This window comes from Callospermophilus lateralis, chromosome 3, assembly GCF_048772815.1.
Source record: "Callospermophilus lateralis isolate mCalLat2 chromosome 3, mCalLat2.hap1, whole genome shotgun sequence".
Taxonomy (NCBI): domain Eukaryota; kingdom Metazoa; phylum Chordata; class Mammalia; order Rodentia; family Sciuridae; genus Callospermophilus; species Callospermophilus lateralis.
Window position 1 is genome coordinate 118,564,819 of NC_135307.1, and position 12,589 is coordinate 118,577,407.

General features: G+C 33.0%; 1 protein-coding gene across 5 annotated transcripts in view; it reads left to right on the forward strand.

Annotated features, from left to right (window-relative positions):
- Peak1 (pseudopodium enriched atypical kinase 1) overlaps positions 1–12,589 on the forward strand; it is a 248,208-nt gene that overhangs the window by 102,772 nt on the left and 132,847 nt on the right. For all 5 annotated transcript variants that reach the window (XM_076851148.2, XM_076851149.2, XM_076851147.2 and 2 more), the window contains one exon: positions 7,311–7,451. The gene's annotated coding sequence lies outside the window, so the exon portion shown is untranslated. The remainder of the gene's footprint in view (positions 1–7,310; positions 7,452–12,589) is intronic.

Genomic DNA, 12,589 nt, shown 5'->3' on the forward strand with positions numbered 1-12,589 from the left:
TTGTACATATTAGTGGGATTTATTGTTACATACTCAAAAAGTACACACCTATCATTTTATATACTTCAAATATAAATCTCAAATAATTTTTAGAGATATATCTATAGAGATGTCTTAATTGAACGCTTCTGTATGAAGGAAGTGAGATCATCATGTTTGTATAGTACTTTAAACATTTCAAAGGTTTCTTACATTTATTAATCTTTTACAAAGCCTCACCACTGTCTGGTAGGTTAAATAGTATCATTTTCATTGTCCAAATGACCAAATTGAATTGGCTCAGGGTCCCATTGTAGGACCTAATTGAGTGAATCTGTAACCCTCAAACTAAAGTTTACCAAGTTTTCTTGTTTTAAAGGACCAATCACACCTTTGTGATGTAGTTCTATTGTGTGAGAAAATGGAGAGTACAGTGCTTCATAAAAGAAATCTAAGTAGGAGAAATAAACATTTTCTGTGAAAGTTGTAATGACTACACCAGAAGAAATAGCAGAAACAAACATGTAAAGAAAGGGCAGAAACTAGGGTCTATGTGTTAATTTAATGTTTGTTTTCATTTATTCCTGGATTACGAATAAGCATAATTGACTTCTTTTTAATAACTTTATTTTATTTATTTAATGTGGTGTTGAGGATCAAACCAATCCCTCATAAGTGCTAGGCAAGTGAACCCACCTCCCCAGCCCATAATTGACTTTTTTTTTTTTTTTTTGCGGGGCAGGGCACAGGGGTTGAACTTAGGGGCACTTGACCACCAAGCCATAACCCCAGCCCTGTTTTGTATTTTATTTAGAGACAGGGTCTCAATGAGTTGCTTAGTGCCTCACTTTTGCAGAGGAGGGCTTTGAATTCGCAATCCTCCTGCCTCAACCTCCTGAGCCGCTGGAATTACAGGCATATACCATGGCTCCTGGCCCATAATTGACTTTTAATATCCTTGTATTAATCAGTAGTGTACTATTTGGGTTGCTTTAGCCTTAGCAAAATATTCAAGGAGATCATACTTTATAATGAGATATTTATAAATTATAGTTGAGCTAAGGAGAACTTAAAACAGTTAATTCAAAAGGAAGCAAAAAAATACAAATGAATAAATAAGTATGAGAAATTAAACTTCACACAAAATTGTTTCATTGCCTTTATTGATGTGAATTTTCCTTATATTTCTACTCCAATTGTAGAGATATTACTTAGAAACAGTATTTGTTTCTATGCCCTTGATCTTACTGGGCAGAACAAGTTACTTAACCTTGCTAACTTTCTGTAAATAATATTTTTTTTCAATTAGAAAGAAAATTATCTTAAAATTGGTATGTGGACATAAGCAGTTTTTCTTTTACAGTTTTGATACCCAGGTTTTCTTTCCTTTAAAAATAATTGATTTACTAGATTATGTGGTATTATGGTGATTTCTCTGCAAATACAAAAAAAATGATCATTGAAAGAATATCTACTTTTATTCTGTATTAAGTTTTTTTAAGATGATAAGCTAAAAATATTCTATAGAACTAAAAAATGAAAGGAGGTTTTCCAAAATGGTTCTAATCAAATAAGGGAAACAGGATAGAGTTGTAGAAAAAAATTTGAAAGCAACATTATAAGATTTGACTTAAAATGGAGAAGAAAAATGTATTATGTCCTTCCTGAAGTACATTTTTCTTAAGAATCATTTTTGAGATTCTTTTGCCCAACTTTCCACATGCTCTATCCTACAGAGCCCAGTCTCCCTTCCTACTCCTATTCTCATGCCATCACAGATCCTTAGAATTCAGGAAAATTATTTTTGCAGACTTGTATAGAGCTGTTATAAGTTCTCAGCTTTTCATTTGACCTCAAAATATGTACAAGGGTTTTACTTTTCAGCCATTGCTTTATGGTGCTTTAAAGTAAAAAATGAAAAGGCCACTACACAGCAGTTAGTTTTTAGTTTTTATTTTGTAACAGTTTAAACAGTTCATTATATTAAATCTCTTGTAAATATGATTATGTTTTGCTTCCCCAGATTCTGTAGCCAGTTTTAAGAACTACTGTTAGCTTCTCAGTGGCCAGCTGTGATTTAGGGATCTTAATAAAGTTGTAACCTTTAGCAGACAGCTTAGAGCTTTTAAAGATGACTGGACTTTTTTCTGTATTTTGTGTTTTTCTTGTTTGGCTTGGGTATTAAAGAATTCTTCATTAGAGTCAGCTGCAAGCTAGCCAGGTTTGTAGGCTGATGTCTCATTAATATTAAAACATTCCCTTGGGACATGTGTGCCATGTGTGTACCCTGTGATTCAGAAGGCATGATTTTAACACATAAAGTCTTTTAATTTCTTTAACTACTCATTTCTATAAAGAAATTGCTGAAATATTCAACTTTTGTTTTCATCTCATTGGCAAACCTGCTAGCATTAAACAGGGCTTTACCTGTATATTGACTGATTTAGTATTGTTATGGGTTTATTTCTCTGTATGTAATATGGTTTCTGTGCTAGCGTACCTTCTAAAAGTGATTTCAATGCCTAGTAAGATGTGTGGACGTTTGAGGAGCTATCAGATCCTTTTTGATGTTAGGTTCAATAAATTTCAGGTTGAGAATAAAGGAAATATGGAATGTTGACTTCTGTGTATATAGGTGTGTGCATGTTTTTGTATGATCTAAACACCCAGGAAATGAAATAAATTTATTTGATTTACAGCTTCCTTCATGAAAAAGTTAAAATTTAACATGGAGATGGAGTTATAGGGAAATCTTGATTATTTTTCCTCTTTCAAATGTACCACTACTTAACAATGAAATGATTTAATGCATTCTGTATCTTGGTATTATATTTGAAAGAATAAAATAAGTTGATTCATATTTTCAAAAATAGAAATGTGACATTAAAGGAAAATTATAGGATCTGTGGCTTACATTTTTAAGATAAGTACATTAGAATTTGACCCATTTATTAAATCTGTCAAAGAAAATAGTGTCAAACAAGTATAAATTTTCAAAATATTAATTAAATATTTTGTTAGCACATGTATACATATATGTGTGTGTATGTCACCTTTATTTTTCTTATTTTTTGAAGTGAGAAGACTGGATAAATTTTGCAAGTATTCAAAAATTATCCTGATGGATGACATTGAGAATATTATTGAAATAATTATTTGCTTCAATCCTTAAATCTATCTCCAAAAAAAATAAAAACAAACAACAACAAAATACAAAGGCAATTAATTTCTTTTTTTTAAAATGTAATGAATTTGCCCGTAAAATGGTGTGAACAGTCTTACTAGCACTGCTTGTTTTTACATATAACCAGAACATTTTCATGTAAGATTTGATAGTTCAAAATGTTGTTAATCTGCAAATCTTCTGTAGGAATAGTGAAAGATTGCAAAAGAATTACGGACTTTAGATTGTCCAATTTGATTGTATTGAGTGAATTTAGTAAAAATGACTTACTTTCTCATCTCCAGTAATGTAAATATCTCATGTCTTATAAAATTAATAATCACCTCCATCATTTTGTTAGCAGGAATGCTGTTTCACAGACTTTTTTAAAAAATAGCAAACTATAGAGAAAATCTGATATTATAAAGGGAGTAGAAAAAACCATACACTCTCTACAGTGTGAGCTTTGATTATTTCAAAGAGGAGAGAATGCTTTCTAAATATCACCTATTCAAAGTTAGTAAGGTCAGCTGTTCAGAGCCCTTAAAGAAATGACATAAAACCAGTGACAGAGACTATTGGAAGCCAGTCTTACTGCCTGCAGCCAAGTTTATAAAACCCACTTGAGTGTATAGAAATGTATTGTTTATTTTTGAGATAAAAATTCAACAGACATGTGGAAGATAAATAGATTTTAGAATAAGAAGAGCCTTCAGAAATCATTTGATAATCCCCTTTCATTTCACAAAGAGAAATCAAGGGTGAAAAGTTAATTTACTGGGCTGGGGATGTGGTTCAAGCGGTAGCACGCTCGCCTGGCATGCGTGTGGCCCAGGTTCTATCCTCAGCACCACTACAAACAAAGATATTTTGTCTGCCGAAATCTAAAAAATAAATAAATATTAAAATTCTCTCTCTCTTTAAAAGAAAAATTAATTATTTGGCATGATATAGACAGTGACAAAAGTAAGACTAAAATTCTTCACTTTTTTTAAATAATTAATTGAAGTTAAAACTTAAAAGAATTGTGATGAAAATGATTTTTATTATTGCTATTAATATTTTAAATTTACATCTAGAAAAGTTGACTCTTTAAAAATAAGTTTGTTAGCCAAGTTTGGTGACCATGCCTGTAATCCCAGTGACTCAAGAGGCTGTGGGAGGAAGATTGCAAGTTGAAGGGCAGACTCAGCAACTTACTAAAGACCCTGTCTCAGATAAAAAATAAAAAGGGCTGGAGATATGGCTTACCTCTGGGTTCAATCCCCAGTACTAAAGTAATACAGTACCAAAGAAGTAGTAGTAGTAAAGTAGTAGTATTAGTAGTAAGAAGAAGATGAAGAAGAAGAAGTGGTAGTAGTAATAGTAGTTGTGGTAGTTGTAGTAGTAATAGTAGTAGTAGTAGTAGTAGTAGTAGTAGTAGTAGTAATAATAATAAGTAGTAGTAGTAGTAGTAGTAGTAGTAGTAGTAGTAGTAGCAGTAGTAGTAGTAGTAGTAATAGTTCTGCAAACTAATGCATGCACAGATTCATGTAACTACCACCCCAAACAAGAGACAAATAGTCCCATTGCCCCAGAAAACTCCTTCAGGCTTTAAAACCTTCAGGTTAAAAACCTCTTCCTAAACCTCACCCCTAGCTAACTACTGATCTGTATGCCATCACTAAGATTTTACCTACTCCAGAATATTGCATAAGTGGCAGTATTTAGTATGTACTCTTTTGAATATAGAGTGTAACTTCTCTCAAGTGAACATTTTTGAGATTCATCCATTTTTTGTGTAGCATTGATCCATTATTTTAATTGGTGAGTAGCATTTCATTGTATCACAATTTTATTATTTACTGGTTAGTGTACCAGTTTATTGCTAGTTTGTTTGAAAGGTTTTTTTTTAAAGAGCACAACAAAATTAAGAGAAAGGTACAGAGATATCCCTGTCCTTACAAGTATATAGCTTCCCCCATTATTAACATCCCCCACCAGAGTGGTATATTTGTTACAATTGATAAAGCTACATCGAGACATTACTATCTCCCAAAGTCCATAGTTTACATTAGGATTTAGTCCTGGTGGGTTTGGACAAATGCATAATGGTATGTATGTATCATTAGAGTATCATATAGAATATGTTCACTGTCCTAAACATCCTGTGTTCTGCCTATTCTTTCCTTCTCTCTTCAATTTCTGGTAATCCGCTGGTCTTTTTTACTGTTTCCATCTTTTTGCCTTCTCCAGAATGTCATACAGTTGGAATCATAATATATAGTCTATTTAGTTTGACTTCTTGTTTACAGATTTTAGCTATTATGAATAAAAACATTAAAATTCTTTTTAGAAAAAATGAAAAAACTTACAGATAGCATAGAGACCTGATAGAATGTTCCTAAAGAATTCACAAAGTTAACTTACTTCTTAAACTTTTTATTTTAAGATAATTATAAATTCAAGGGAAGTAGCAAGCATACTTCAAGGAAATTCATTCACTCAATTTCTTTTATTGTTTATGGTTTATGTAGCTATAGAACAATATCAAAACCAGGAAACTGATATTGATGTAAAGAGAGTATATAGTTCTTTGGTATTTTATTATATTAGATCCATGTAACCAATCCTGTAATTATGTTACAGAATTATTCTGCACTGTAATATTATCTCATATGTTGCTGGGAATTAAAACTAGGGATGCTCTACTACTGAGCTATATCCCTAGACCTTTTTGTCTTTTATTTTGAGACAGGGTCTCACAAAGTTCCTGAGGTTAGCTTCAAACTTATGATCCTCTTGCCTTAGCCTTCCAAGTAACTGGTATTACAGGCCTGTGACATCTCACTGGCAAGCTACCTCTCTCTTTATAGTATTGCCCCCTCTTCAACCCTATCCACAGAGATACTTTCCAGGACCCCTAGTGGATGCCTAAAACTGTGGAAAGTACTAAACTTGAGTATATATCATATTTTGTTCTTATTGTAGATTGTAGCAACCTCAGTAAATGACTTTTTTCCCCTTTTCTTTATGAAATTGAGACTTATTCCCTTTTCACTTGAGGAAAGCAGTTTGCAGCTACTCTGTGGTATATATCTGGATTGCTAGCATCACTACTATTTCCTGTCTCTCCTTTTAGCCCGTGTGTTGTTGATATCTATCTTCCCTTATTCAGTCTAGCTAGAAATTTATCAGTTTTATTAATGTTTTTTCAAAAACCAGTTCTTGCTTTCATTGATTTTTCTCTATTTTTCAGTGTCTATTTTATTGATTTCTCTTCTTTGTTATTTTGTTACTTTCTCTTGTTTTGGCTTAATTTACTCCCCTCTCCCAGCTTTGTATGCTAGAAGCTTAGATAATTACTTTTAGGCCCTTTATTCCCTAATAAAAACAGAAAACTCTAAATGTTCTCAAAGCACCTTTTTAACATCATCCTACAAATTTGGTATGTTGCTTTTTAAAATAATGTTTATCTGTACATTATTTTAGAAGTATATTGCTTGATTTCTTAATCGGGAACTTTTCAATATCTAATTCCATTGTGAAAGAAGAATCACTGTATATAGTTCCAATTCTTTTAATTTGTAAAGACTCATTCCTGATTCAGTAGATTGTTTGTCTTGAACAATGTTTCATGGGCATTGAAAAAATTTGTATTTTGCCACTGTGGATCGGAGTGCTGTATAAATCTCAATTCAACAGCTCAGATCTTATTTATCTGCACTTTTGGTATATCTGTTCTTTCAGTTACTGAGAGAAGAATGTCAATATCTCCAACTGTAATTGTGTCTGTTTCTCCCATCATTTCTATCAGTTTTTGCTTCATGTTTTTTGTACATATGATGTTGTATCCATACGTATTTAGAATTGTTCCATCTTCAGAATGAATTAATCTCCTGGTTATTACCACATGTCTTTTATTCTGTCTGATAATATTCTTTGCTTTGTCTCTACCTTACCTAATATAAATGCAGCTTTTCCAACTTTCTTAATATTTTAGTTTGATATCCTCTATTAACCTATTTCCTTATTTTTAGTGTACAATTCTTATATTTGGTTGCAGCATGAATTTGAGTCTTGCTTACTTATATGTCTTATATATATAAGGCATATAAGTATATATATATATATGTATATGTGTGTGTGTATATGTGTGTATATAAATAAAACTTTTTTTCTCTTGCAGTAAGAATATAAGTTAAGTAATGAGAGGCAAGAAAGAAAGGACAATCATCTTGGAAAGATCACAAGCACTTTGAAATTTTGAAGGAATGTAATACTAGCTGCTAAAGTCATCAGAATGGATGAAGTTCTTCAAATTTAAATGGTAACCATAATTCTTCTATCATGTTATGTTTCTACTAAGAACTTTAGATGACTTGAAAGGATTTCTTTTTAAGTTTAAATGTTTGTTTTACAAATGCCAAACAGTGGATAAAACTGACTGTTTTATAACTTAATATTATCAGGCTTTATTTTGGTCCTTAATGTTTGTTCAAAAGATTTGTTTTTCTCCCAGTTTCACTTAAACTTACCTGGGAATTAATATATATTAGTACATTTGTAAGTCCATTTTTCATCAAATGTTTTTCCTTTTGTAGAAATAAACCAAACAATATAAGTAGTAGTTATTTTTACATATTTAAAAAAAGTTATTTGATCTTTTCTGAGTTTATTTCATGTTGTTTTTAGTTTTCCTATGTTGGCACATGGTTTCATTTTTCTCCTTTCATATCTGACATCTTATTTTTATTTCATCTTTATTTTCTCCTTTCTACCTTAAAAAAGAAAAAAAAATTGGCCTGTTGGAATTGAATTACAAAAGGCGTAATGATCAAGAATAGGAAAAGGAGAGAGAAATTTGAAAAGATTTTCTTCTAATAAATTGCATAGACTGTTAAATTTCAAGTACAGTGAAAAGCAATTATTTACAAATTTACAAAATCCCAAAAAAGAACTATGTTGATTTTCCTACCTGTAACAGATGTAACAGATCCATGAGGTACATAGAATACTTGTATATTTACATATTATTTTTCTGGCCCCATTTAAGCTGAGTGTCTCCAGAATCCCAAATCCTTGCCTTTGAAGAGGGAATAGCATGGTGGCACACACTTTATAATCCCAGTGGCTTGGGAGCCTGAGATAGGAAGATCACTAGTTCAAAGTCAACCTCAGCAATAGCAAAGCGCTGAGCAACTCAGTGAAATTTTGTCTCTAAATAAAATACACAAATAGGGCTGGAGATATGACTCAGTGGTTGAGTGCCCCTGAATTCAATCCCTGGAACCAGGAAAAAAAATTTAAAAGAGGGTATGGAATGAGATTTTAATTGTGCAATTCACAGAATTTCTAACTTGCACAACTAGAAACTTATATTTTCAATTGCATATGCTATCATGGCCAATGTGAAGAAGTTAAAATTTAAAGGATGACATTTTAGCTAGGTAACACTAAGGTTGAGTCAAACACCTAATTTTATTTAAATTCATTTCATTAGCTGTAATCTATGGCCCTTGTGAATGTGAGCATGTTTTTGCAGGCAAAAAGACCACTCTGAACAATTTGATATCTCTCTGGAAGCTTAAACTCATAAAGTTTTATAGAGCTTTTAAAGCATTCTTTACAATACCTTAATGTAGGAAAACTGTACTTATGGGGGGAAGCCTATGTGCAATTTTCTCAAACAAAGTTGAATTTAAAATAATGGTAATTAATCTGTATTGAATGGTAATAACCATATGCCAAGCACTGAGATTAGCTTTTAATATGCTGCCTTAGTCTGTTTGGGCGGCTATAATAAAAATACTTTAAGTTGGATGGCTTACAAACTACAGAAGTTTATTTCTCACAGTTCTGGAGCCTTGCAAGTCCAAGATCAAGGCATTGTTGGAGTTAGTGTTGGTGATAGCCTGCTTCCTGACTCATAAATGGAGTCTTTTTTCCATGTCCTCACATGGCAGAAAGGGCAAATGAGGTTTCTGGGGTTTCTTTAATAAAGGCCCCAATTCCATTAATGAAGCATTTATCTCTGTGACCAAACAACCTACCAAAAACTTCACTCCCAAATACCAACACATTATCAACAGAGGTATTGGAGGGTGGGGCGTAAACATTCATTTTATTGCATTTGCATTATCCTTATGTCTCACAATTCTGTTTGACATAGGTCTTATTATTTTAAAAAATCCATTTAACATACGAGGGAACTCATTCTCAAAGAAGCTAAGTAATTGCTTAAGTTAGAGGTGGAGCTAGATCTGTCTGACTGCAAAGCCTAAGCTCTTAAGCAGGAATTTTTTGTTGTTTATGAAGACTTAAAACAGAACCTGTTGAAATTATTTCTTCTTTATTTAGTGGCAAATAAGGAGAAGGTATTTTTCTTAGCAATATCCTTGTTGTAACTATAAAATTATGCTCCCTCAAGATGTATGTTTCTTCTGCAGCATCAATTTTGTTTCATCAATAATTTGATTGTTTTATGTTCTTAATGTATTAGCTATTGTATTATATAAAAGGAAAGATATAGTCATGGAACTTTAATTTGGCTGCTTAAAAAGATAACTTAATCCACCACTATATAAAGTTGAATTACTTGAAGATGAAAATGGTAGTCCCCACATTTTACTTGAGATAAAGACACAGGAAATAAGAGAAGAATAGGATATGAGTGGAGGGAAAAAAAATCAAAACGGAGCTTTAAACTCATCTGTCTTCCCTTGAAATCTTATTTACCTTTCTCCTTTCTCTTTATTCCTCAAAAGATTTTCAGTGCTTTTCAATTTCAGAAGGCTATACTACCATTAAAAACTAAAATGGTAGTGAATTCAGAGACGAGTTAATCCTAATGGTTTAAGTTTTCTGTTCAATTTATGTATAATCCCTTTCAAATAGGTACTTATTATTCTATTAATTGTAGAAAACTAAATATAGTAAAAACTCCACCAAGATTCAACATAGTAAAAGTATATCTTGATATATCAGTTTAACTCAATTCCTTAACTCCCAGCAAGACTTTTTGTAGATAAATATATCAGTGATATATATATATTTATTATATTTATATACTTACGATGATACATATATAATCTAAAATGTATATAGATGGCAAGAGATTTCAAATCACTAATTTTGAAAGAGTAGAAGAACATAGAATCACTTTACCTACTTATAGGACATCATGCAGTCTTAGTAATAAAGATTGGTATTGTCAGTGGAACAGACATATAAATTAATGGATCAGAATAGATAACCCAGAAATAGACCCACAAAAATATAAGCAGCTGATTTGGTTTTACAAATGTGTAAAGGCAATTCAGAGGAGGCTATCTATTCAACAAATGGTTCAGAAAAAATCAAATACTATTAGGCAAACAAAAAACCCTCAAGGTAAGTTTCATACCTTATATACAAATTAACTTAAAATGGATTGTAGAATTATATGGAAAATGTAAAAGTATAGAACTTTAGAAGAAACCAAGAAAAAGTCTTTAGGACCTTGGTCTTGGTGAAGAATAATTAGATATAATACAAAAGCACAATCTATAAGTGTTAGTCAGCTTTCCATTAATATAACAAAATACCAGAGATAATCAAATGAAAAAGAGGGAAGTTTTATGTTGGCTCACAAGTTTGGGAGATTTCCGTCTGTGGTCACTTGGCCCTGTTGCTTTTAGGCCTGTCAAGGCAATAAGTCACGATGGGAAGTAATGTGATGAAGCAAGCTGCTCACTTCAGTGGGACCTGGAAGCAAAAGACAGAGAAGAAGAGGAGGTACCTAAATCACACAGTCCTCTTATTGGGCACACCTCCAATGACTTAAGATTTCCCACTAGATCCTACTTCTTAAAGTTTTGACTGCCTTCCAATAATGCCAAGCTGAGAACTAAGCCTTTAACACATGGGTCTTTGGAGAACATTTAAGATCTAAACCATAGCACTGTAAAAAGAAAAAAGTAAGCTAGGCTTCATGAAAATTAAAACTTTTGTTTTGCAAAAACAAACAAACAAACAAACAAACAAAAAACCTGTTAAGGGTGGTTCTGAGAAGATGGCAGAGTAGAAAGAACCAGGAATCTGACTCAAGTGTAGGCAATAATTGTACTAGCAAAATCTAAGTAACTATTTTGGAACTCTCAAGCATATTAAAGGCTTACAACTTTCAGGGAGAACCTTGGAAGGTAAATTATGGGTGATTTTGGCCAGTTTCAGCTCTTGTGACAGTAGCAGCTATCCACCCTCCACCAACCCCCCAGCCCAGTGGCAGGTAACCAGGCATGTGTTCCCCGAGCAGCTTACACACAGCTTCCAGAGTGGGCCAAAGTAACCCTCTGCTCTACATATCAAGAATCTAATCACCTAACAATGGTCTCATAACAGAGGTCTAGAAAAAGAAGCGCAGGAACCTCTTCCCATTGTTTCAAGTCCCCTATCTTTACCTCCGGCTGAAGGACTTTGAGGTAAAGGACCCATAGACTTTTTTCTCCCTTTTATTTCTCCCTCTTTCCCCTTTGTGATCCAAACATTAAACACTAACACATGTAAATCAAGTGCATTAAGTGCAGAAAGTTAGAAAGTAACCATGTATGTCCTGGGAAAGGTTCAGGCTTAGCAGGATCTGACATTTACACTTCAGACTGTTATTTGCCATAAAGATCGTCTACAATTAAAAAGCAAAACTTGGAAAAGGGGGTTTCCAGAGAGACCAATTGTATTAGTCAGTTTTCCAAATTGACTAATTTCAAATACTTGACAAAGGGTACTCATTAACTCAAGAGAGGTTTATTTTTGCTCATTGTTCTGGAGATTCAAGTCCAAGATCAGGAAGCACATCAATGGTGGGAGTGAGTGTCAGGGTGAGCAGTCACATCTTTTTTTTCCTTCCTTTTTTCCATATTTTTAATTGGTATAACTTTACATAACAGTGTGATTCATTATTAAATAGTTATACATGCATATAACAATTGCAGTCACATTTTGAGACGGGAAGCAGAGAGAGACCCGGATCTATAGTCCTCTTTGAGGACATTCTCATAGTAACTTAAGTACCTCCCACTAGGTTCTACCACTTAAAAGGTTCACAGGACTTTCCAGTACTGCCACTGTGGGATCAAACTTTTACATATAGACCTTTGGGGGACACTAATTCAAACCATAGCATTCTGCCCATGACCTCCATTCTCATAGTGAAAAGTTTATTCACTCTATTCCCAGGAGTCCAAGAGTGAACTGTTACAACATTGCACTAAAGTCCAAGTACAAAGTCTCTTTCAAACTGGGTGTGGTGACATAGTCATATTCCAGTGACTCAGTAGGCTGAGGCAGAAGGATCATAAGTTTGAGGCCTTGAGGCCAGCCTGAGCAATGTAGTGAGACCTTGTGTCAAAATAAAAAGGACTTGTGGATGTAACTCAGTGGTGAAGCACCCCTGGATTCAATCCCCAGTACAAAAAAAAAAGAAAGAAA